This window comes from Ipomoea triloba, chromosome 5, assembly GCF_003576645.1.
Source record: "Ipomoea triloba cultivar NCNSP0323 chromosome 5, ASM357664v1".
Taxonomy (NCBI): domain Eukaryota; kingdom Viridiplantae; phylum Streptophyta; class Magnoliopsida; order Solanales; family Convolvulaceae; genus Ipomoea; species Ipomoea triloba.
This window is the reverse complement of record NC_044920.1, coordinates 6,483,600-6,489,806: the sequence shown is the minus strand read 5'-3', so window position 1 is coordinate 6,489,806 and position 6,207 is coordinate 6,483,600.

Below are 6,207 nucleotides of genomic sequence, written 5' to 3'. Positions count from 1 at the left end.
ATATATATATATATATATATATATATATATATATATATATATATATATATATATATATATATATGTATGGTCCAATTTGGGGAATATGTATGGGACCTAGTCACTCTTTTTATGAATATGTTTATTTGGCAGATTTCTTTCTGAACTTCCAGTTCAACTTAATTGGTACGTGGTTTTAAATTTTGAATATCATTTCATCCAGTAGTGAAATTTTAGGGCATTCCATTTCAATTTTATCATATCTCCCCCTAATGCCTTGAACCGATCTTTATGCATTCAGTATATCCATTGTGTCTCTCTGAGGGGCAATATTTTAAACAACAGATAGAGGTTTTAGAGGTATATAATGATGGAGATGTAATATATTGGACTACATCCATTAAGAATAGAATCGCATATTTTGTGAAGTGTTTGTTTAAAAAAACCATGTATTAAATGTAAGGGGGAATGAAGATATGCAGTGTGCCGAAATGTTTAAAGTAGCATCCTGAATACTACATTTCCCCAATAAGTATTCGGCACATTGGAGGTTCAAAAAACAATGGTTTAGCAATAATTTGATAATCTGGGAATTTGGCATTATCCATAAAGTACGAGGTCATATCCGTCTTTGTAGATCGTGAGTAACATATGTCTACTTATTGGGTGAAGGATATTTGATCAAAGTAGGTTATGATAAGGTAGTTCAATATATGAACATTTTTGGTTTTGTTATTAAAACCAATGAACTTAATGTCTTTTTAAGTTTACAGAGTAAAAGTGATGCTCTACCGGAGCTCATAAAGGAAACTTTATCAATAATCGTAGTTAGATGTTTGGATATATAGAACATTCAAAAGGGAACACAAGAAAATAAGGTCATTAATGTGACCAACAAGAGCGTTTGTTTCAGGCAAGGCAACTTGGTTGGATTTAACATTCTGTTGCTCGCTTAGGTTTCAGCAAAATGTTTCGAGGTGTGGCACGTACCAGTGCCTTTTACACCCATACGTGAAACATAACTTGCTATCGGGCCAAAGTTATGACTTTGCTTGTTTTTTTTTTTGTCGAGTTCGATCATTTGTGCTTTTGTATTCAATTTCTGGGACTGATTGTTATCGCCACCTCGGCCATACCTCTTTCCCGTCTTCTTCCGCAACCCCTCCTGGTGTTGCAGTAGTAAGTTACATTTGTGTGCTTCGGGCACCCGTGCAAAGCCAGTTGGGCATGCATTATATATTTGCATCAACAGGTGGTTGAGCTTCTACAGTTATGGGTGGAGGGTGGTGAGGAAAAGAAGACAAGGTCTCGGTAATTAAATCCGTGCCAGAGACATTCTGCTTGACTCAACTTTAGTTGGGTCACGATTGTGCATATAACTTATTTAGAATCAGTCATTTAACTTAGAATTTTGAAAGACTAAAGTGAGGTAGACAAATTGTAATATGTACTAGTCAAAATTATTTTTCGTGGATTTCTATAAGGCACAAGGGTATACTAAGTCTGGCTGGATCCGAAGGTCCAATTGTAAAGCATAACTATATACTATGCTAACAAAATATGCATAGAAATTCATCAAATCATATTATCCAAATAGCAATTTAATTTATGAGCATATTCAACAATAAATTCGAATAATTGAATGTTAATTTGAAAGTGATATAGTTCTCAATTTGGTAAAAAAAAAAATTGCTAGCCCAGTTTAAGAAATAACGTTTCTGGCGTTATTAGACTTAACAAAGGATCATTTATCAAATGGTTTCGATAAAACCGAAGAGACCTCCGTCATTACTGATAGACCCAGAAAAAATTTATACATGCATATGTATATCATACAAGATTTAAATAATCATAGACCCAAAATATAATAGTAGCATGAAATTTGATCCAAAACTAATATTAAGGGTCCAAAATAAATAGGGAAATCTAACTTGGGACCAAAAATTAAAGGAAGTCCAAAATATATTAAATAGGCCCATAATCAATGAATTCTCATAACCAATATTACATAGGCCCTTAAAAAATTCACTTGATTTTAAGCCCAAATTAAATTAGCTAGATTTGAATAACTCAAAAAGCACAATTTAATTTGACAGCCAGATAGTCCATCACTTTGTCTTATTATCTGGGCCTAACAACAATAATAAATCTATTTTTTTTTTTAAAAAAAAAAAAAGGACCAGGTCTAGCCGAATTGGGCTAGGTCATGCCCAACAACAACAACAAAAAAATCCACCATTTTGATATGTTAATTGAGCCTAACAACAATAATAGGCCCAATTTTCAACTAATAAGCCTAGGCTTTGGTAAAAAGAATTATTGTGAATATTTTATCATTCCACAGAAATCCTTAGCTTGATGTAATATAATTTAGGAAGAATAATAGACCCAAATTAATTAATCTCACTCACCATGATCTATGATTTCAGTTCAACAACAAGAATAAGTTTTATCTTATATAAGAAAAGGATTGGCCCAACCCACAAAGTCCTTTTAAACAAATACTTTAGTATTTGAAGGTAATAAGGATTGCGCCACAACCAAGACCTTGTGGTCTAGTGGCATCTGATTTACACTCTCACATGAATGGGAGTAGGTTCGAGCCTCAATCAAGGCACTCTCACACATGGCCTATATATATATATATATATATATATATATATAGTCAATTCAAAAAATAATGTTAAATAGAATCTTAATTGTCAATTCCCTTGATTTCATTTGAGTAGGAGAATGAAAATTAAAAAAAAAAATTACTCCCTATTTGCAATAAAGTAGTGCATATCACAAAATATAGTAAATGGAGTGTGTAAACAAATTATTACATACAGAGCCACCGAACATGTAACAAGAATTAATGACACGTTGAATTCTAGCTTACATGTTCCAACCACATGTCGCTCCAACGTCACTCTATTTTGATCGGTTCTTGCAAGCTCTCGCTCATCTCTCACCCACTCTTATGCAATGAATGTGATAAGCATAATTATTTTATTAACAAATTAGATTTTGCTATTTAAAGAAATGCATTTGCTAGTATAGCCTCATCAATTGTGTGTTACCATAATTATTTATCAATAATTAATATAATAAATTATATTATATACAATTTTGAAATTAAATTATATATAATATAACATTAAATTAGTTAGATTAGATTTAGATTATTAAAATATTTGTGTGTAATATGTAGTTGAACTTAAGTGCTAGATGGATCTAAAATGTGATCACATTATTAAGAAAAGAAGAAAAAAAATACCATACTACATTTGAGGGTATTTTAAACAACTAAGGGTGTGTTTGAAATTTAGAAAATGATTTTTGAAAATCATTTTTTGAGTTTCCATGTTTGGATCTGCTTGAAAAATTAAGTTAGCAGAAATCATTTTCTGTTGACTTAGGAAAAAAAAAAAGAAGTTATTTTAGCGGAAGTCATTTTCGGACGGTCAAAAGTTAGTGTTTCGGTCCGCCAAAAATGGTTTCAACCGATTCTAGCGTGCTCTGGTTTTCGCCAAAAATCAAAGAGTAGTTTTCTGGTTTCCGCCACTTTTTAATAAATAATATTATTTTTAATATTATTATAAATATTTTGTTATTTTAAATAAAATAATTAAAATATTTAATCATACAATTCTAATCATTTTCCAGAAAATGAACCATGTACATCAAGACAATTTTCAATAATGCCACCAAACACTGAAAAGGAAAATGTTTTCTAGAAAATGAATCATTTTCTAAAATATTTTTTAATCAATGAACACAAATTTTAAAAATTAAAATCAGGATAAAAAATAAAACGCCACTATAATAATCAATAATTAAAAATTGGTGTGTTACTTTCGTCTGAAAAAAAAATACATAAAATGTGAGCGCTAGGGCCCACTTAAATTTGTGAGGAAGTGACAAATTAGAATAACGGCTTTGATTGACCCTAATATAGTAATATGTGAGTGTTTGGGCCCACTGCTTTTATTATTATTATTATTATTATTATTATTATTATTATTATTATTATTATTATTATTATTTCAGAAGAAAGTTGGACAATCGTTATATAGTGGACCATTGTTTAAAATGGTGTCGTTTATTTTAATGAAAAGGAATAATAACCATTACATTCAACTAATTCGATAGTCTACTGCATAGACTTCAACGAAATTTATCGTCTACCATTATTAACCGTCACAATTTTTTTCTTAAAATTATTCAATAGAGCTAACAGACACGTATTCAAAATTTATGACACGTTGAATTCAACCTTATTTGTCCCAACCATGTGGCACTCCAATATCACTCTACTTTGCCGCGATCCGTTCATGCATGCACTCTCACTTTCCTAAGTCAACTTCTCCTACGCAATAACATTACATTGTAGTATCTATTCTATACTGAGGTTCGATCTCATAATTCCTTATTTGAGAGAGTCACTATATGCCACTTACCACAAGGTTATTAGCGATTGTTGATGTTAGCTTAATTATTTATCAACAATTAATAAACAAAATCAATTATATTTACTATATACAATTTGAAATTAGTTATATAATCTAACATTTAAATCAATTTGATTAGATTCAGGTTATTAAGATATGTAAGGAATTCAAGTCTAAGGCACCTAAATGAACTAAGCATGAAGCATATCCTACCTCGACTTCAATTTTGAGTAAAATCAGATGAAATATTTAAATTTTATAGTGCAATCAACAAATTAATCTATGCTCAATTTAATTTTTTAAAAAGTTACAGAAAATAAATTACATGTTTTTGACATATTCACGTACATAAGAAACTAAAGAAAGGGATAAAATATAGTGCTTAAAAAACGTGAGCACTAGAATCTTTTATCATTAAACTTGTGAGAGTAACAACAAATTGAAATAATGATGATATAATCATATAAGAGAGTTAATTCCACCGGAGGTTCATTATCTTGGTGGTAATTTTAAATTTGGTTTGTCATTTAACATTCTAGATTATTGTTTTTTTAGACACTTTTAGTCATTTTAATGACTTTTCCTATTTTTAGTAAAAGCATTTTTTTTCTAACAGTTTTTAGTAAAATCCTAAACCAATTAAACCGGTTGAAACTGGAAAAATAACAAAAGAAAAATATGAAAAGACAAAAATGTCCTTACTAAAAATAGGAAAAGTCATGAGAAGGACTAAAAATATCTAAAAAAAAATAATAATAATTTGGAAAGTTAAATGGCACAAACGATAGTCTGGGACTAAATTTGAAATTGTCACAAAAAACAAGAGATCTCGGATGGAATTAACTCTAATATAAGAACACTTTATTATTATTATTATTATTATTATTATTATTAAGCTACATTATTTGTCCCATCAAAAAGTTAAGTTCATCAAATGCTTTCTTTAGCAGTTTGACTTGGTCAAACTGTTAAATATGGTCAAATTCGTTAAAAATTGGTGGATCAACTGATAATCAAACATGCCCTATAATCCAAATGGTCATTTCAACAAGCATGCTAGACAATTTATTGTGTACTCTTATTCTAAAGAGAGCGTAATTAATAGTTTAAAGATAATATACAAATATCTCGAAACTAAAAGTGATATACATTATCTACTAGTAACACTCTTGTAAAAATTGGCTGCCTAGGCACTAGGAGCCCCTAGGCCGAGGCGACTTTCTCTCTAGGTAGCCGCCTAGGTGGCCGACCGCCTAGTGCCTAACTCGGCCAACCTAGCAGCGAACTGGGCCTAATTCGACTGAGTTAACTTGTCCAATTCGACCGAGTTAGTCGAGTCGGTCTTGTTAATTTTTTTATTATATTTATATTTATTTATTTATATAAATAAGAGATGTAAGTGATATGTGTGTGTGTGTGTGTGTGTATATATATATATATAATATAAAATATGACATATACCCACACACAATAACTTTTTTCTTTTTTTTGTTTTTATAAGTCACCTTCTAGGCCGCTTAGGCGCTAGGCGCTAGTCTACCGTCCGATTAACGCCTACTTCAACCATAACTAGTACTATGTATTCAAGAAAATAGATCTAAGGTGGCGTTTGGTTGGACACTTTTGTGCCCTACTATTAGATTTGATTCCAATTACTATATTTAATTTGTTTGTCTACTTATTTTAATTATTTGATGTTTCTTTTCCCATACTTTTGAACATTGAATAACAAATATGGAAGAATATAATAGAAGAAAAATAAAAGATCATCCTCAATACATTCAATATAAAATTT